The sequence below is a fragment of the Narcine bancroftii genome, chromosome 7, assembly GCF_036971445.1.
Source record: "Narcine bancroftii isolate sNarBan1 chromosome 7, sNarBan1.hap1, whole genome shotgun sequence".
Taxonomy (NCBI): Eukaryota; Metazoa; Chordata; class Chondrichthyes; order Torpediniformes; family Narcinidae; genus Narcine; species Narcine bancroftii.
Genome location: NC_091475.1, coordinates 189,137,982 through 189,159,388, shown reverse-complemented (window position 1 = coordinate 189,159,388; position 21,407 = coordinate 189,137,982). Strand labels below are relative to the sequence as shown.

Below are 21,407 nucleotides of genomic sequence, written 5' to 3'. Positions count from 1 at the left end.
CCAAGTCAATGGATCTGATATCAAAATGATCAATGACTTTCAAATGTGTCATGACAGACACTTTTTATTTTAGGGTTTTCCATTGTAGACATTTTGTACAAATGTTAAAGATAAGAGTACAATAATTACTGATAGAGAAACAAGGCCATGTCATCCAACAATGTAATTTCAGCTAAATATTGATACATGCTCTGGCAGGCTAGTATGAATCCTTCAGCAGGTCCATTTCAGGACACATTTTGAGTGTTTGCTGCTTTGGTTTAATTAAGATACTAAAAAGCATGGATAAAAAAAGCCTTCTGTTAGAAATCTGGAACACACCAGATCCATTAATATAACCCAAGTTTGCAACATGAATGATCAGCAGCTTCATTCATAAAATTATTAGAGAACTCCATGGGCATCATTAATTTCTGTGTTTAGATGTTACACTAGATTTGTAGATTATTAAAATATTCAAATATCATGTATATTTCAATATTCTCTTTCTTTGGCTTGGCTTCGCGGACGAAGATTTATGGAGGGGGTAAAAAGTCCACGTCAGCTGCAGGCTCGTTTGTGGCTGACCAGTCCGATGCGGGACAGGCAGACACGGTTGCAGCGGTTGCAAGGGAAAATTGGTTGGTTGGGGTTGGGTGTTGGGTTTTTCCTCCTTTGCCTTTTGTCAGTGAGGTGGGCTCTGCGGTCTTCTTCAAAGGAGGCTGCTGCCCGCCAAACTGTGAGGCGCCAAGATGCACGGTTTGAGGCGATATCAGCCCACTGGCGGTGGTCAATGTGGCAGGCACCAAGAGATTTCTTTAGGCAGTCCTTGTATTTCAATATACGTACAACAATAAAACAGAACTATTGTGTACTGTTTGTTTTAGAATGAAATGAGTTGTTTCTGAATCCTTCTACAAATGACTACTGAACTCATCTGCATAGATATACCTGTACCTTATAGTATGGTCTTATTAAAAAAAAATTGATTTAGAAATTCAGTGCAAAGATTAAAACTTACTGATTAAACAATTGCATGTCTTTCCTGCTAAAAACAGGAAACTTGGCAGAAGTTGCTCTGTTAATGGTAGATGGCAGGTTTTTATTTCATATCATTTTCAGTAGAATTTCTTAGTTCTGCAATTGAAATGTAATAAGCAGCTGCTAAGATCTTTTGTATTATCAGCATGAACAAATAAGCTGCCACTCAAATTGGGTGGGATTCCTTGGGCAAACACTGGCATCAAGTATTAAAGCATTGAAAATGGCGCAGCAGATGGAGAAATACAGAGATTGCATACCATACTAACCATTGCTCACCAATCTCAATCTTGCCTTACTGGACATTTCTCTCCTTTTGTTCATTTTATGGGCGTTGCTTTTGTTTTCTCATTACCATTTGATTGATCAGTAAATTTGTAGATGATACAAAAATTGGTGGTGTAGTGGACAGCGGGGAACAAGATCCAAGTTTTCAACAGGGTCTGGAGTAGATGGAAAATGTACAAATGTGAGGTGTTTTTTTGGTAGATGAGACCAGAGCAGGACTTGCACAGTGAATGGTGGGGTCGTGGAGAGTGTTGTAGAACAGAGAAACGGGTATATATCATTGATATCAAAAGGAGTGAAAGCAACCTGGGCTGGATTAATGTGCTTTGGCTGGGTCACTTGTTTTTTTTCCATTCTGTAGCCAGACACTACTGCAGAGCAAGAGAAGAATGACATACACACAGAATTGGGGGGGCGGGGGGTGTCATTCCAGTCCCAGTAAGTGAAGCAAGTGAAGCCCAGCCCTGCTCTTTTAGACCCACCTTCCCAGCACTGGACCCAATTTTCCCGCCGCTGCAGGCAGATGTGACGTCACCGGCAAGTTGGCCTTTGATTGGCCATGGTTCCTGCCGCGCAGGCTCCTGGCCTGTGAAGGCCATCAGTGTGCGCTGCTTTCCGCACTTGCCATGTTAGTCCACCATTTCGAGTGCCGGTTCACTTTCCGGGTAGCAGGCTGCTATACGACTCCTCCCACTCACACCCTCCCCAGAACCGGCAATGCGGACGTCCTTGGTTGTGGTCTGCCACTGCTTGGGCAGCCTGCCCTTGCGACTGGTGGCTGTGTGTTGACCAGTTAGTTTGAGTCCAGGTGTGCTGATTTGAAGAAGTCAACAGTGAATGTCTCTTCTTTCCCACCTATGTCCAGCACGCATATTGACCCATTGTGCCTGATGACTTGTATGGTTCTTGCAGGTTTTCAAGTCCATGGGGATGAAAGATTTTGTTGTTTGCCAAATCTGTGTGGGTGGCACTGGGGCCAGGGTACCCAGTTTTTCCCTGAGCTTCTCCAAAGTTGCTGCAGGTGGCTTGTCTGGGTCTTTAGCGGCTGGCACAAATTCCCCAGGAGTGATGAAAGGAGTGCCATACACTAGTTCTGCTTTGTATTGTTGGTTGTGATAAAGCAACGGCCACCACATTGGTTTTCCTGGTTATGTGCTCGATGTCGGTGGTGAATTCTGACATGTATGACAGATGCTTCTGCTGCTGAGCAGACCTCGGGCCTGACACTTTATTAAATGCAAAGGTCAGTGGTTTTTGGTCCGTAAAGACTTTGAATTGTCTTCTTTCCAGAAAGTAGTGGAAGTGGGCTGCCATTGTTCCTCAACCAATTACTCTAGCACTCATCTGACCGCTGCGTTTGATGTTGTGGGGGCGTCTGTCCTGAGGTGCACCAGCAATGTTGCATTCACCAGTGTCTCCTTCGCCTTCTCGAAGACCAGGTGATTTCTTTCTTCTTCCTTGCCATTAACGTAAACGGGCTGCATGATGCAAGCCACTTCTCATATGAAATGGTGGTAGTAGTTGATCATACCAGCAAATGCTTATAGGCTCTTCACTGTGTGAGGTTTGGTGAAGTGCCTGATGGCCTCTAACTTCTTCGGCAGCAGTGTTGCTCCATGCCTGATGGCCTCTAACTTCTTCGGCAGCAGTGTTGCTCCATGCCTGTTAATCCAGGAAGTCAATGGTTTTGACCCTGAACTGGTATTTGGCTGGGTTGATTGCTAGGCCAAAGTCGCTCAGGTGGGTGCATAACTGTCACAGGTGGGCTGCATGCTCCTGGCAACTAGGATATCGTCCAGGTAGATGAATGCGAACTTGAGATCTTGTCCCACCGTGTCCATCAGCCTCTGGAACATCAGGGCTGCGTTTTTGAGTCTGAAAGGCATTCTCAGGAACTCGAACAGGTCAAACGGGGTGATGAGGGTAGTCACTTTGAAGAATATGCAGCCCCCCCTGTAGATTTCCTGTGAAATCCCGTAGGGGTAGTACAGGATATCTGTCTGGTGTGGTGACTTTGTTCAGGCGGCAGTAGTCATGCAGCGGGGAGGCCCAGGGCCTATTGGATTGCTGCATGATCCCCACCTCCTCCATCTTCTTGAATTCTTCCTTGGCGAGGTTGAGTTTTTCTGGAGGGAGGCGGTGTGCCCTGGCGTGAATCGGAGGCCTCTCTGTGAAAATATGGTGCCTCGCCCTGTGCTTGGGCTCGGTTGAAGGGATCTGTGGCGCCACTATGGAGGAGAATAGTGTTAGGATGCAGGTGAACCCATTGCCTGAAAGGGTGATTGAGTCAAAGTAGATTTTATATAGCTGGTAGATTTGCCTCGCCCAGGGAAAAAGTTTGGAATGTCCTGGTGTGTACCAACAGCTGCCCTTTCATGTCTACCAGTAGGCAGTGCACCCAAAGAAAGTCTGCGCCCAGGAGTAGTTGTGCTGCACCGTCAGCATGAAGGCCCACATTAAGTGGCTTTCGCTGAAACAGACTGGATGGTATGGGTGCTGAAAATCCAAATGCTGCTGCTGTTCACTGCCCTCAGGGCTGGACCCGGCTTCCTGTTCTGGGTGTCGTAGGCTGAGGGGGAAAATATGCTGACCTCAGTGCCCATGTCCACCAGGAAACACTGACCTGATAGTGTGTCCCAGTAGGATTAGAGGCTATCTTGTTGGCCAGCCGCCTTGGCCATCAGGCCATGGTGTTTCCCTGAAATGTGGGGGTGGGGGTACAGCATTGGCGGACCTCTGTACACCATAGTTGGTGGTAGAAACAAAATTGTGCATCAGGAGAGACCACTTGCCTTTCTGTTGTCGGATGTAGCCTCATTGATTGCTGCGTGCTGGACCTAATGATTTGCTCTACCGATGCGCCGTTTTCCAACTTCACTCTCCAGAGCATTACTGCCTGGGCTGCAAGTTTCTGGGGGTCGCTGAAGTCCTCATCAGCCAGCAGCACTCAGATGTCCTCAGCTCGACGTTCCAGAAAAATCTGCTCAAAGACCAGGCGAGGCTTGTGCTCCTCAGCCAAAGCCAGCATATTGCTCATGAGGAGGATGAGTCGTGCTCAAAAAGTGTGGGTTAATAGCTCTTTTAGGGCCTCATATTTGCCCTGTTCTGTAGGCTGTCGTAGGAAATCAACGACCCTTGCTTCAGTATCCTGGTCTAACAAGCTCACCATGTAGTAGTTCGTCGTGGAATCGGTGGAGATCTGCCGCAGTTGAAATTGAGCTTCTGCCTGTTTGAACCACACCAGTGGTTGCAATGTCCAGAGCATTGGCAGTTTTAGCAAAACTGCGTAGAGCAAAGATGGATCAGTCATCTTCAGGTCCAAAATGCGTTTGGACCAGTCGGGGTCACCAAAGTAGCAAGGCGCTACTGCAGAGCAAGAGAAGAATGACACACATAAGGGTGTAAGTGAAGTTAAGACTGATTTATTGATCTCCCTAGCCCTACTTTTATAGGCCCGATTTTCCTGCTGCTGCGGTCTGATGTGACGTCACCAGTGAGCAAGCCTTTGATTGGCCGTGGTTCCTGACCTGTAGGCTCCTGGCCCATGAAGGCTATTAGTTTGTGTGGGCTTTCTGCACTCACTGCGTTAGTCCACTATTTTGAGTTCTGGTTCTTTTACTGGGTAGCGGGTCGTTACAGTACACTGAATAGGTTTTTTTCATAGAAATCCTTCAATATTGCCATAAAGAAGGCCCGGCATTAAACCAGTGTTGGTCGTTTACACTGAACCAAACAAAGCCAGCATAATGCCTGGTCATTGTGTCATTTTACATAGCAAGCTGGCATTCCAGGAAGAAAACAGGTGGGACATGCAATTCAATGGCGTCGGCATCCAGTGTCATGTATAAAATACCGTATTTGACAGCATGTTAGACCCACTTTTCCCCCCAAAAAAATGGTTCAAAATTATTCCCTTAGTGTTATGAGTCAGAAAACAGATTCAATGAGTCTCAAAAAGGAAGGACTCTGAATGCAGTTTTGTAGTAAATAATTTATTTACAACAAACGGGCATGGGAAAATGGTAGCAGGGCAACACACAAGGGTGCATAGTTTATAGTGAGCGTGAAAACTAGTAGCGACGATAAAACACACGCACAATTTATAGGAAGAGTGGGGAAGTTGCACCGACAATGAAACACACATATAATTTATATATGAACATGGGAGAATCGCTGCTGGGATGAAACACCCCCCCACCCCCACCCCTGAACTGGGTACATACAACAATCAAGGAAAAGCCAATACGATATCTGCCACCCTTTGACAGTACAGGCATGGCTCTATGCTACTAGGGACACTAATTAAACATGCTCCCGCATCGGACTTGTCAGCCACAAACGAGCCTGCAGCTGACGTGGACATTACCCCTCCATAAATCTTCGTCCGCGAAGCCAAGCCAAAGAGAGAAGAGAGATGAATGAAAAATTTAAGTCTTTATTTTGAAGTTACTAGTAGCAGGTTGACCACCGCCAGTGGGCTGATATCGCCTCAAACCGTGCATCTTGGCGCCTCACAGTTCGGCGGGCAGCAACCTCCTTTGAAGAAGACTGCAGAGCCCACCTCACTGACAAAAGACAAAGGAGGAAAAACCCAACACCCAACCCCAACCAACCAATTTTTCCTTGCAACCGCTGCAACCGTGTCTGCCTGTCCCGCATTGGACTTGTCAACCACAAACGAGCCTGCAGCTGACGTGGACATTACCCCTCCATAAATCTTCGTCCACGAAGCCAAGCCAAAGAAAGAACCCTATAAAAATGCACATTTTACCAACAATTTCTCCAATGCACGGTTCTAGGCCTGGAATGAAACAGGATAGTCCCAAGATGGCAAAAGAGGGTGATTCAAGTACAAGTGGTGCCCCTTATAGTGCTGGAGGGCTGGGGAGTCCAGCCCATGTCATGCACAGGAGACCAATGGCTCAGTGCCAGCAAGGTTAATCTGATTACAACAGCCAATGGGCCAAGGCCAAGTGCAGGCAGGCTTGAGAGGCTAGCCCAGGTAATTTACTAGGGCCAATTGCTCAGTGCCAGCAAGGTTAATCTTATTACAAAGACCAAGGCCCAAGGCCAAGCACAAAGGATTTAAATTGGCCAACAGCAAGGGGTTAATTAATGGGTGGGGCAGGGCCAAACCTTGATTGACAGGTGGTGTGTCTTCCGACCAGGTCACGTGACAGCACAACCCTTCACAATATACCTAGTCTTGTATGCGAAGTAGAAATTAGGGTGATAATGCTGAGTAAAGCCGACAGTGATCGTCATCACTGTGTACTTCACTAGCATCACCGCCATCTATCATTGGGACTTTCTCAGCGGCTCGCTTTCCATTCCTGCACTGGTCATTGTTGTGTTGTGAAAGTGTCAGGTTCATGAAAGATGAGTCTGGACATAAGGCTTTGCAATCTAACGTTACTTTTTTTTAAACACAATTAATAGAAGAGCATGGGAAAATCGTGGCGGGTCTAAAACACAAACGTGCACAAATTATAAAAGAGTGTGGGGAAAAATGCGCACAAATTTAATAGGACATACATGCACAATGTATAAAAGAGCTTGGGAAAGTATGTGCACAATTTAATAAAACAGAAAGACAATTTATAAAAGAGTGTGGGAAAATCTACTGCAAGTATTGATCTGTGGCAATAGATTTCAAACTTTTTCTTTCAACTGCTATCTATCGTTGGGGGCTGGTGGCGGGCTGTGTGGGGCGGTGGGCTTCAGACTGTTCAACCTGAGGACAAGCCCATAACTAGCTTGCTCACAGCACAAGGTGACTGGAGATGCCTGGAGACGGCTGAGAGTGGGGTGGTAGGATCAATGTGGGGGTGGTCTTTTATCACTATTTATCCTTCACACTAATCTTCTCTCCCTTAATATCTGAAAGTCAGTCAGTGACTGTCTTGAATACATTCAGTAACTGAGCATTCACACTCTCCTGTAGAGTTCCACATTCAGTACCCTTTTGATACATACTTTTTATCTTATTCATGAATGATCAAGCCCTATTTTGATAAACCAACAGCTACCCCACTTCTGTCCTGTCAAAACCATGAATTATGTATACATAAATTAAATCATCTCTCATTCTCCTCCCAGCAACACATCAGTGCTTCTTCACCCACCTAACGAAACGGTGAGTCAAGTAGAGGATGCATCACTATTTCACTACCACTCATTTCATCTCTAGCTCCAGTCATTTAATCTACAGCTCATTTCAGACTTTGCCTTTATCGGAGCATGCATAATCATTCAAGATGGGCTAGACCCTAAATGCCTGCCTAGTGAGCTACTTGCTGTCAGCCAGATTGACGCTGCCTTTTACCTTTGATGTATAATTGCAGCTCAATCTGACAGAGCTAGTGTCAAATCAGTGATGTACTGGGAATAATACCTTGCAGGGTTGGTGTTGGACCCAGCCATACTTGGTGATTGCCCTCACTCTTCTCCATGAGTGGCCCATGGCAACACTAACATTTTGCAGCTGGGTGATAACATAACATAACATAACAATTACAGCACGGAAACAGGCCATTAGGCCCTTCTAGTCCGCACCGAACCAAACACCCTTTTCTAGTCCCACCTCCCTGCACAATGCCCATAACCCTCCATCTTCTTCTCATCCATATACCTGTCCAACCTTTTCTTAAATAATACAATTGACTCCGCCGCCACTATTTCTCCCGGAAGATCATTCCACACGGCTACCACTCTCTGAGTAAAGAAGTTCCCCCTCATGTTACCTCTAAACCTCTGCCCCTTAATTCTTAACTCATGTCCTCTTGTTTTAATCTTTCCTCCTCTTAACGGAAATAGTCTATCCACATCCATTCTGTCTATCCCTTTCATAATCTTAAATACTTCTATCAAATCCCCTCTCAACCTTCTACGCTCCAAAGAATAAAGACCTAATCTGTCCAATCTCTCCCTATACTCTAGATGCTTAAACCCAGGTAACATTCTGGTAAACCTTCTCTGCACTCTCTCCACTCTGTTTATATCCTTCCTATAATTAGGCGACCAGAACTGCACACAGAACTCCAAATTAGGCCGCACCAACGTCTTATACAATCTCAACATCACCTCCCAACTCCTATATTCCATGCAATGATTGATAAAGGCCAGCATACTAAAAGCTTTCTTCACCACCCTATTCACGTGAGTTTCTACCTTCAGGGAACGATGTACCGTCACTCCTAAATCTTTCTGCTCTTCTGTATTCCTCAATGCTCTCCCATTTACCACGTATGTCCTATTCTGATTCTTCTTACCAAAATGAAGCACCTCACACTTATCAGCATTAAATTCCATCTGCCATTTTTCAGCCCACTTTTCTAAGCAGCCCAAATCCCTCTGCAATCCTTGAAAACCTTCTTCATTATCCACTATTCCACCTATCTTAGTATCGTCTGCATATTTACTAATCCAATTCACCACCCCATCATCTAGATCATTAATGTATATAACGAACAACAATGGGCCCAATACAGATCCTTGAGGCACACCACTGGTCACCGGCCTCCAACCTGACAGACAATTATCCACTACCACTCTCTGGCCTCTCCCTTTCAGCCAATGTTCAATCCATTTGACTATCTTAAAATTTATACCTAAAGACTGCATCTTCCTAACTAACCTTCCATGTGGTACCTTATCGAAGGCCTTACTGAAGTCCATATAGACAACATCCACTGTGCTACCCTCATCCACATCCCTAGTCACCTCTTCAAAAAATTCAATCAGATTGGTCAAACATGACCTTCCTCCCACAAATCCATGTTGAGTGCTCCTGATCAGACCCTGTCTATCCAGATGTTTATAAGTACTATCTCTAAGAATTTTCTCCATTAATTTACCTACCACAGACGTCAAACTTACAGGCCGATAGTTGCCAGGCTTCCTCCTTGAACCCTTTTTAAATAACGGAACCACATGTGCAATGCGCCAATCCTCCGGCACTATCCCCATATCTAATGATATCCCAACTACTGAGAGGCTTCCATGACGTTTCACCGAATGGAGGAGGCCAAGAATGGCAAATGGGCTTCAGACTGTTCAAAGAGAGGATAAACCCACAGACCAGCACAAGATGACTAGAGACAGCTGAGAACAGGGTGATGGGATCATTGTAGGGGCTGGTTGTGGAAAAAGCTGGGACTGGAATTCTCCCCCCCGAACTCCCCCCACCAACATTATGTGTATGTCTTTCACACAGAAGTTGTTGCGTAATAAAGCCACAAATATCCCGGAACGAAGTGGTTGTGTAAAAGGGCCATGAGTTTTCTCCAAAAATAGCCTTTGTGGTTCTGTACGTGTGATTTGTCCACTCTTCTTTGTCATAACTGATTTGTGATTTCAAAACTACAGTTTTTTGAAAATTCAACCCTCCGACTACTGATCGTGTCATATGTTTTTCAATTCCCAAATGGTATGGCACTTAACCATAGTTATGCTGTCTCTTTGCAGTACAGTATATGCATGTCTGAATAAAAATACTATTTTTCTCTCTGGCTGACTAATGGCAACATTAATTTTAATTGTAAAAAAGACAACAATGCAATTATTGCTTAGAAATAGATTAGAAGTATACAGAAAGCAAATTGTCCAAAAGTAATTGTAGGTGTTTAGCTGAAGCTGTCATGAAGAGAGCCATCTTTCTCAAAGTATGATCCAAACTCTGTCAAATACCACTGCAATCTTGATTGCTAGAGTTCCACTACAAAAGACGTTTTGGAGCAATTTAAAGGAATTTATCAATTTTGCAATCAGTCCTGATAATGACATGGAGGAGAGGGATGGTGAGAGTGGAAAAACTGGAGTGAACAGCCTCCACAATGAAAGAGAGGTTGATAACCAAACCAATCCAAGGGAATTCCTTTCAAGTGAAAACATTAGCAAGGCACCTTCTGTTTTCTGGTCCATGCTGTTTTGATGGATTCAGCTGGTGCACAATTAGTTTCAGTACCCCTGGCAAGTGTGGAGAAATCAGCTATGCTCTATTCTCCTGATTCTTTTAGCATGTTTAGGTTTTTCCACGAACATCTGCTGAAGATAGAATTGCCGTGCTTGTAATTTTCCCCAGGAATTAATGTTCTGGCAGCTGTCACTGTGAAAACTGACAATGGAAAATGGCTACTGAGATAAAATGCCAGTGGACTCAGCAGCTCTTGTGAAGGCCAGTGTAAGTCAGTGCTTTTGGTTGGAAGGATATTATTATTGCTGACATCAAATGCACTATGAAATATTGTAGAATACACTTCATCAGTAATGTTTTCTACACAAAAAAAGTCCAGAGCATTCTCTTCTTTGGCCAATTTAAGTTGGAAGAAGATATATATAATCATTACATGAGTGCTGGCTTGAGAGTATTCTACCAGATTTGGAAAATATGGAAAAATTAACCCCAAAATAACTAAGCAAATGAATGTTTTAGAATTAAAGATGACAAAAATGCCTTCCAGCTTTTAATTTAACACTTTAATTTTATATTAAATTTAGACATAACACGCCATTTCAGCCCACGAGTCCGTGCCGCCCATTTTACAGCCAATTAGCCAACACCCTGCTACTTTTTGAATGGTGGGAGGAAACCGGAGCCTCCAGAGAAAACCCATGTAGACACGGAGAGAACATACCAACTTCTTACAGTTATCTGGTCCCAAGTACTGCCGCTGTAAAGGTATTGCTCTAACCACTATGCCATCCGCACCATCCATCTTGGATGAAATGTTATATTTCAATTTAATTAAACCATAGCCATAGATGGTATACTTGCAATTAAAATTAAAGTCAGAAGTGATTTGGGTACAGTACTGATGAGAAATGCAATACCTGTATGAGCACGTAAAATTCAGTGTCTAATTTGCACCTTGTATGATGTGGTTCACAGTATCAGTTAAATAATTTCAAATGCACAGAGGACCTTCAAGGATATACTCAAAGCTTTCTAAAATAAATGGGACATTCCCAAGTTGTTGTCCCATGATTACTCAAAATGAAGTCGGAATAAATGGTCTAGTGTTGAAAACCTGAGGATCATGTACCAGGAGCACCCAGAATCTATGCTTAAATGGCACAAGAAATGGGGTTCCTCATGACTGAATAACCACCTGCTGCATTTATAGAAATGTTTGCAGCTCCTTCAATGGCCTCATTAGCAATATCAGAGCCCACAAAATTGGACTGGAAGAAAGCCATCTTCAATCTCAAGGGATTGTTGAAGAGCAAGAGGAGTGATGCTTCTACAATGTTGCAGAATAGGAAGTTAGATGCAACGATGACAGTTTGGAACATTGTGTAAAAATAAGAAAAGAATGTGGGATGATGATCGTGTGATATTGATATCTTTCCATATCAAGAGGAGGTGGTGTCTTCAAAAGCTTGGAGAGATGCTTCCTGTAGAGCAATACAGATTTAATGTGCTAGTATTAAAGGAGATTGAGGAGGGTAATGTTGAATCCAGCACCCCGATGGTATCATGTGAGCATTCTTGTCTCCATCCATGTATCATGCTCTTGAAAATGACAGGGATGTATTGAAAGATCAGTAGATTAGCTATTCAGCATCTCACATCCTTTGGTCTGCTTTTGTTGCTATGGTGTTGATATATATATCAAACCATGTTTCAATGGTACAAAACTGGAACAAAATATATTTCTAACTGTGGTTTAAAAAACAAACTACAGGAGGAACAGCATCCATGGAAGGAAATAAATTTATGTTTCAGTTCGATCCCCAAATCCCTCATAGATGCAGTTTGACCCACTGAGTTCCTCCAGCAGTTTGTTTTCTCGTGTAAAATTCCAGCATCTGCAGTTAAATCTGTCATTTCTTCAAAACTGTAACGTGCAGATATATTTGCAGTCTAAAGGTAAATCTTGCTGATGAGATGTCAGAGAGCTCAAGATTATTTGATTAGATCAAAATATAGATGCTTGTATCGTTAGAACATAAAGCATAGATCAGTACAGGTAAGGAATAGGTCTCTTAAGACCACATATCTATGTTAAACAAAACATAGAAATCAAACTAAAAGTCTGCTGCTTGCACTTGATAGAATCGGAATTTATTATTATGAACACGTCTTGAGATTTGGTGTTTTGCGGCAGTGTCAAATTATAACCATTTTACAGCATTATTATAAAAATATAAATAGCATTGGAATTGTTCCTGGCAACACAGTCACGGTGTATAATGAGTAGAGCAGTGGGCTAAGCATGCATCCTTGGGGTGTGCCTGTGTTGATAATCAGTGAGGAGGAGACTTTGTTTCCAATTGATTCTGACCGTGGTTTTCTAATAAGGAAGTCAAGGATCCAGTTGCAGAGTGGGGTACAGAGGCCTAGGGTTTGCAGCTTCTTGACCAGCACTGAGGGAATAGTGGTATTGAAGGCTGAGCTGTAGTTGAAGAGCTTCCGTATGTAGTCGAAGAGCTTCCGTATGTATGAATTGCTGTTTTTGAGGTGATCCAGACCTGAGTGGATACAAGCATTTGCTGTGGGGCGATTGTGACGATAGGCGAATTGTAGCGGGACCTGATTTTTGCTTAGGTTCATGTTAATTCTGGGGATGACCAGCCTTTCAAAGCATTTCTTCACAGTAGAAGTAGTCTTGGGTACTAGGATAATTAATGCCTTTTTGAAGCAGGTGAGAACCTCTGACAGCAATGAGAGGTTGAAAATGGGCATGAACACTCTGGCTAGTTGGAGCAGATTTTCAGTACCCTACCAGGTGCAGTGATGACACCTTGCGAGGGTTCACCCTCTTGAATGATGTTCTGATTTCGCCCTTGGGAACAAATATCACAGGTAATCCTCATCCCCTTAATATTCATGTGTCGATTTAGAAACCCCTCAATTGTTATTAATCCTGCCAGAAATCATGTCCTCCATTTTCAAGTTTGAATTTCCAAAGTGTATTACTTCACATTTTTCCATATTGATCTCCATCTGCTACATCTCCACCCAACTCTGCATCTTGTCTATGTTTCATTATAACCAACAACTTTCTACACTGCCCACAAAACCTCTAATCGCGGTGTCATATGCAAAATTACTAACCCACCCTCTACTTCTTCGTCCAAGTAATTCACAAAAATAATCACAAAATGCAGAGATCCCAGAACCGATCCCTGAGGATCCGAACTCCAGGCAGAATAGGTTCCATCCTTTACCATCCTCTGTTTTCTGTGGGCAAACCAATTCGGAATTCAAACAGCCAGATTTCCAAGGATTCCATACTTTCATGACTTTATGGATGAGGCTACCATGGAAACCTTGAAGTCACCCAAGCCACTAACCCTGTTATTTTTCCAAATTATGCCTACTTAACTGTTCCTCAGTAACTCAGACACTATTGGGAAACCAATAGAATTAATGGTTGCTCCCTTTCTGTTTATGACTTCCACCCCTCCATAATATCCTCCCTTTCTCCCTGATTAGCAATGGACTTGCCACCTCTCTTTTACATCTCTCCATATTTCTTTTGAAACACTAGAACACCAAGCAGCCAACCTTGCTCTTGTGACAGCCAAGTCTTTGTAATGGCTACAAAATCAAAATTCCATGTGTATTGGCCCATGCTCTATGTTAACAAGCCATTTCGGCCCATGAGTCCATGCTCCCAAATTTACACCCATTAACCTATACCTCTGGTATGTTTTGAATGTGGGAGGAAACAGGAGCCTCTGGGGAAAACCCATGCAGGCATGGGGAGAACGTACCAACTTCTTACAGGCAGCCTGGTATTTGAAACCCTGTCCCAATCGCTGGCACTGTAATGGTGTTGTGATAACCATTGCGCCAACTGTGCTGCCCCCTATTGTTTAGAAATCAGCTGTTCCAGAACCTGGTGGTACAAATCTTATGGTACCTATACTTTTTTAACTGACGGCAGCAGTGAGAATAGTGTGTGTCCTGGGTGTTATGATCCTTGATTGCTGCTGCTCTTGGACAGCAGTGTTTCATGCAGATTTTATAGATGGTGGGGAGAGTTTTGCTTGTGATGTACTAGGCTGCGTCCTCTACCTTTTGCAGGGCTTTCGGCTCAAAGGTATTGATGCCCCCATCACCAGACAGTGATGCAGCTGCCCCTCACACTTTCCACCACCCAGAGGTAGAAGTTTGCCAAGATTTTCAATGTTATACCAAACCTCTGCACACTCCTGAGGAAGTAAAATTGCTGACGTGCTTTCTTCACGATGTCGTTCATGTGTTGGGTCCAGTAAAGGTCCTCAAAGATAGTGACTTGCAGGAATTTAAATTTGCTCACCCTCTCTACCTCTGAAACCCCCATTGATCCTACACCACTGGTTTTCCCTTCCTAAAGTCTAGAATCAACTCCTTGTGTTTCCCTCATCGTAGGTTTAACTGCCTTCCTATGTTTTCTTTATCAATCCCTCAGCCTCCAAAATAATCCAGAGTTCATCCAGCTGCAGTTTCCTAACCCTAGGCCTTTTCACACCACTGTGTAAAATGGGGATTCCCAGGAAATTTTCCTGGGAGCCCTCCCGTGAATCAGCAGTGTGAAAATGCTAGTCCGGGAAAATTACCCATCTGCAACCTTGCTGGGTCTCAGGACAGGAATAAATTCCATTGGGTCATTAACTTGGCCTGCGACATCATAGGCACCAGACTTCACTCCATCAGGGACATCTACATGAGGCGGTGTCTTAAAAAAGGAGCCTCTTAAAAAAGGACCCCCACTGCCCAGTCCAGGCCCACTTCACTCTGCTACCTTCAGGAAAAAGGTGCAGTAGCCAAAAGATGAGCACTCCGTGGCACAAGGACAGCTTCTTCGTCGCATCCATCAGATTCCTGATTAATCAATGAATCAAAGACACTGCCTTACTTTTCATCCACTGTTATTGTTATTATTTTATTTTATTTTTTATACTAATGTCATAAGATGGTTATAATATGTACGTTTGCACCATGACGCTGCTGGAAAACACCAAATTTCATGACTTGTTCATGAAATTCATGTTCTTGTAACCCTTCTGGATTTTCAGGCTACTCTTCATGAGATCTCGAAAGAAATTGAGGACCAGACACCCATTTGTTGGCTCTTTTCCAAGTTTGTTTGAGGGACTTCTCCCTCGGTTTCAGCCCCTCAATGTCTGATAATGGGAGGACTCTAGACTGTAGTCCTTCCCCACAGTGCCCTTGAAATGGCTGCACCAAGCCTCAATGCATCTCTCTGCACATACTCCTGCAGCCTGGAATGTGCCAGGCAGCAGCATTCCACAACCAACATCTCCATATGCTTAAAACAAACAGGTTCTGGGCAGACCCAAGTGCATCTTTCACTGAGTTGATGGTCTTCCAGCCATGCACTGAGAGGCCTTGACCTGAGTGGTTCCATTGCCTGGCAACGTCACTCCTCTTATGCCCTTGTCCTGACAGATTTGACAAAGGGCTGTATACTGCACACAAATAAGACTGGACAGAGCAGACAGCCTCGATGATAGGTGGTGTGGCAAAGTCCAGCTAACTGGGACATTGCGTGGCAACAAGGCCAGGCCTATCCTTGGCAAGACCTGGGATAGGTAGACCTCAGCACATAGCAGCACTTGGTGCCCTTGTACTTTGGTTCCACGCCACATTGGGTATGTCCTTGCCCCATTTTCTGGTGACTTGTACATGGCGCTCCTTCAGATCCAATCCATTTGGAAGCCCAAATGAATCTGAAAACTTCTCTGGTAACTGCCAGAGTGGATGTGCGGGAGATGGGCCACACCAGTGCCACGTGCAGCAGCACTGAGAGCACCTCTCACCTAATGACCAGGTTCTTCCCCATTATCGAGAGGCAGACGGAGTGGACTGCTCACACCAATTCTTGTTGCACGCCTCAGCCCTTCCAAACCAGATCCCCAGCACCTTCAGGTAGTCAGATCTGACTGTGAAAGGGATGGTTGACCGGACTGACCAATTACCGAGGAGCATTGCCTCGCACTTTTTCGGGTTTACCCTGGCGCCTGATGCGGATATTTGCTGGTCAGTCTCCAAACAGATCACGTATCCAAACATATACAGGGAGGCCTTTAGCCGAGTGCCTCTGCTACCTACAGCAGAGTCACTCCTCTTACGCCCTTTGCAGGCAAGAAGGACAAGAAGGACAACGCCTTAGCGATGTCCATCTATAAAACATCTGTGGCCTGTTACATCATTTCTGAATGCTTGTTGTTTCCAAACATATGATATATATCACACCACAAATGTGCAGTTTGACACAACATTGAGGGACGAAAGGCCTATACTGTGTTGTAATGTTCTTCGAGGCAGAAAATTCATTAAAATAACTGAGAAGGATGCTTTTGCCTGCTTTATTGCAACATTCATTTTGTGCTTATAATTGTAGACCAGTTTAACTTAATTGCACAATCAAGATCCTAATGCATGATTAATAACAATGTAAAGAAACATAATTACAATAAAATATTTTAGGTAACAGAAGATAATATAACAATGCCAATAAATTGAAATAATGGTTCCAAAACCATCCAAATTTACTGTGGTTTAAAATCAAAGACCAGGTTATTTGGATGGATTCGAGTTTCCTTTAATTGTCATGCAATAATACATTAAAAATGCAACTATACAGACTACTGTTTAAACCATTGGCAGCCCAAGCTCCAGGTCCAAACCTCCGATATGATCAGGAAGCCTTCAGTGCCCGAGGCACTTTGGCAGACCTTCTTGCCCTCAGCACGCTCTTGAATCCCAGTTCCGATACCTGGTTCCCATGAACCAGTCTGCAGCAACCCGCAGCCTATTGGATCCTTCAACTGCAAGTCATCAACAACCTGCAACCTGTGTCGATCCTTCAGCTGCTGAGCCCCTCACTGGTCCGCTGCCATGGTCACTGTCGTGTAGGGTCATCTGCTATGCTTTTTCTCAACAGGCCAGTGTTCTCCCTGTTTCTGGTCTGCTGCTGCCCCCAGATTCTGCAAACCATGTGGTACACTGCCTAGCTCAGGGGCCGCAATCTTGAGCATAGATGGATTGGTTAATTAACTGTACTTTGAGGACTTGCGAGTTTCTAAGTTTGAGGTTACTGTTATGAAGTGCTTTGAGATTTTTTTTACTTGTGTTCATGTTGCCTTGTAATTTCAGGTCACCTTCATTTTGAATGTGATATTCAGGGAGTTGTAGGACTTTTGTAATGATCATCTCAACAAGAGGAGATTCTTCTGATAGATGCTAAGATGAAAAACAAACAAGATACACAGCAGTCAGCAAGAAAGCTGTAAAATTAATGAGACTTAATAGAAATCTTGCCAAGGACAGAGACAATAGTGGAAAATAGAATTCATTTAAGGAAATGTAGATACATTGAATAGCATTGAAATAAAGTGGGAAACGAAGGAAATACTCAGACTAGGTCGCATGGATAGAGCGAGAAGAACAATGAACTTTTAATGATGTTTAATTTTGTTTTTATAAATCAACATTTTAATTTGTATGAGTCTTAAAAGTTCAAAGTTCAGATTTATTGTTAGCATACAACCCTAAGATTATTTTCCTTATGGGCCAGGCAGGATTTCTACTTATTGATAGTACAAAAAATACTGTACTCAAGACAAGATAAGCATACAAAAGCAAGAAGTGTAAAATTTTACGCTTTTTGCACACCCCTTTCGTTCTGGGACATTTACTCCTTTTTAACAGAGCACCTTCTATCTAAAAAGTACCGAGTCGTAATGGGGGTGGGGAGGGGGAGGTCATTCCAGTCATGGCTTTTTTCCAGCCACATAACTAGTAACAGCCCTGGAATGCCAGAAGCTGGCATTCCAGGTCCAATTTGGGTAAGGATGCAAGTAGGACCGCAGGAAAAATCTTGTTTCATAATAATACTGCTGTCCTGCTCTCTCCCTACAGCCCGCTAACCTGTTCTCTCCTGGCGGCCCACCATCCCACTCTCTGTTGCTGTGAGCCACTCATGGAGAGGGTTGGGGGGAATCACAAAGTGTGGCTGGGTCTAGCACCATTCTAGTATCATTCCCAGTACATCACTGATTTGACACTAGGGTCTGCCAGATTGAGCTACAATTATATAGCGAAGGTAAAAGGCAGAGTCGATCTGGCTGACAGCAAGTAGCTCACTAGGCAAGCACTTTGGATTTAGCCCATCTCGGATGTCTATGCATGCTCCCATAAATGCAGGTCTGAAATGAGCTGTAGATTAAATGGCTGGAGTTGGAGATGAAATGAGCTAGTGATGCATCCTCTACTAGACTCACTGTTTCGTTAGGCGGGTGAAGAACCACTGATGTGTTGGTGGGAGGAGAATGAGAAATTATTTCATTCATAAATGGTTATAAATACATAATTTATGGTTTTGACAGGACAGATGTGGGGTGGCTGTTGGTTTATCAAAATAAGGCTTGATCATTCATAAATAAGATGAAAAGTGTGTATCAAAGTGTACTGAATCTGGAACTCTGCAGAAGGAGGGTGTCAATGTTCAGTTACTGAATGTATTCAAGACAGTCACTGACTGACTTTCAGATATTAAGGGAGAGGAGATTAGTGTTAGGGAGTGGCATTGTAATAAAAGACCACCCCCACACTGATCCCACCGCCTCACTCTCAGCCGTCTCCAGGCGTCTCTTGCTGTGAGCAAGCTAGTTTATGGTCTTGTCCTCAGGTTGAATAGTCTGAAGCCCACCGCCCACGCAGCCCGCCACCAGCCCCCAACGATAGTTGGTGGTGATTAGTAAGGTATTACCAAAGATGGTATGTAAGTAGAAAGAAAAAGTTTGAATTCCACTGCTATAGATCGATAGTTGCAGTAGATTTTTCCATGCTCTTTTATAAGTTGCGCGCGTATGTTGTATTAAATTGTGCCCATGCTCATAAATTATGTCCATATGTCCTATTAAATTGTGCACATTTTTCCCGTGTTCTTTTATATTTGTGCACGTGTGTGCTTTATTCTCACCATCTTCTATTAATTGTTATGTGTTAATAAAAGTAACATTTGATTGCAAACCCTCGTGTCCAGACTCGTCTCTCACGAACCTGATACTTTCTCCACACAGTCATGACCAGTGCAGTGACTGACAGTGTTATTGTCAGTGTCATTCACCACCATCACCCTAATTTCAACCTAGCAAAGAAAACCAGGGGAATATTTTTGAGCCAGTTTTGGGGCAAAAAGGTGGGTCTAACATGCCATCGAATAGGGTATGTTATATGTGACACTAGGCTCTGATGCTTTTGAGTTGCACATCCGCCTCTTTGGCTTGTGAAATGCTGGCTTGCTGTGTAAAAAGACACCCTGACGCGGAAAAATGCCGACTTTGTTCATTTCAATGTAGATAACCAAAGCCGGCTTAATGGCGGGTCTTCCTTTGGAAATATTGCATAATTTCTGTGTTAAAAAAGAAAGCAATGTAAACAACTATGGAGTACATTAAATAAATATTCAATGATAAATTATGTGTAAATTTAGAGTTCTTAATGGAGTCTCTGACTGAGTGTGCCATTTAGCTAATGGTGGAGTGGTAGCAGCTGTACCTGAACCTGGTTGTCTTGAGTCTTGTGGCACCTATAGCTCTCTCCTGATGGCAGCAGTGATGAGAACAGTGCATGTCCTGGGTGGTGTGGATCTGGATGATTGCAGCAGCTCTCTCTCTTTGTGATACAACTGAGGTGACTAATATCAGGGTCTTGATTTTACTTGTATACAACCTATAATTGTGTTGATGTTGGATTGAAGAGGAGAAAGGAAATTTGGAATGTACATCAGCTATCTTTGAAGATGTTATTGGAAGTTATCAAATGCAGGGAACAAGGCTACAACTTGACTGACATTTCCAAGATGAATGATCTTTGTGCATTCTTGCTCGATGCTACTGATCTTGGGAATCATTTATGCAATAGCACAAATCCACTTTTGACCTTATTAAAGAGAGCAGACTTTTCCCCCATATTCAATCTTAATACTTCAATGAAATAGACCTTAGATTTTTGGAATGGTTAGTACAAGAAATTTATTTAAGTGGTATCCTCTGGTGTATTTTGTAGCAGCCAATTCTCTGGCTGAAAACATGGTTTTGGATTCTTAATTAGCCTTGGCAAATGGGGGGCTAGGATAGTGGATTTAGAAACCAGACTGATCCTTAGGATAAAAGAATACAAGAGGAACTCAAGTGGGTTGAGCAACACGTTGGAGGGAAAATAAGTTGTCGATGCTTTGATTGAGATCCTGCACCATGATTGAGTTTGGAGAGGGAAACTAGATGGGATAAAGAGGGGAGGGGGAGGGGAGGGGTGAGACTGGTAGGTGTTAGGTGGACTGAGGAGAGATGAGGGATGTTGGGCAGAAGAAGATGTGGGAAGGAGTTGAGTTGGGAGACAAAGGCATGTGGGTGACGAGTGAATGGATTTGTGGCAAACTATAGCAGTCTCTTGTGTCTTGATTGTTAGGGTAGTGGATTTGGTATAAAGTGTGACTAAGGAGATTAAGCTTATACTTTCATTGAATTCCAAAGATTCACCAACCTGAGTCAAAATAGATTCTCCTTATCTCAGTCCAAATTGTCTTCCTCTTAGTCTAAGTTGTAACCCCTGGTTCTAGACTCCTTAACCAAGAGAAATGTTCTTCCTCTCTCCACCCTCTAAGAATTTTGTGAGTTTCAAAGACCTTACATCTCATTCTAAACTCAAGAAAATGGATTGTTCAGTTGTTCCTTATATGGCAAACTCACTATCCCAGGAACCAGTATGGCAAATCTTGGTTGCACCCAATCTGTGGGAAAAATGTAAACATTTGAGTCTGGACACCAAAAATGTACTCGATACTTCAAGGTGTCATCCAACCTAGGTATATATATATAATTGCATTAAGACACCTTTACTCTTATATTCAAATCCTCTTTTTAAAAATGTCCAGGATACAACTTGCCTTCTTGTTGGCTTAACCCATTAGTTCTCAACCTTTTTCTTTCTACTGACAAACCACTTTAAGTAATCCTTATGCCATCGGTCCTTTGTGATCAGTAAAGGATTGCTTAAAGTGGCATGTGAGTGGGAAGGGAAGGTCAAGAATCGCTGTTCTAGACTCAATTGTTACTGAAATATTTTGCTTGAGAAAAAT

At 43.4% G+C, this 21,407-nt stretch overlaps 1 protein-coding gene across 6 annotated transcripts in view; it reads left to right on the top strand.

The window, feature by feature from the left end:
• The window catches only part of LOC138739520 (F-box-like/WD repeat-containing protein TBL1X), a 469,684-nt gene that overhangs the window by 108,241 nt on the left and 340,036 nt on the right, over window positions 1–21,407 (top strand). The window contains exon 2 of one of the 6 annotated variants that reach the window (XM_069891763.1): window positions 10,807–10,987. The exons of the other annotated variants lie outside the window; for them this stretch is intronic. The gene's annotated coding sequence lies outside the window, so the exon portion shown is untranslated. The remainder of the gene's footprint in view (window positions 1–10,806; window positions 10,988–21,407) is intronic. 6 annotated transcript variants of the gene reach the window in all.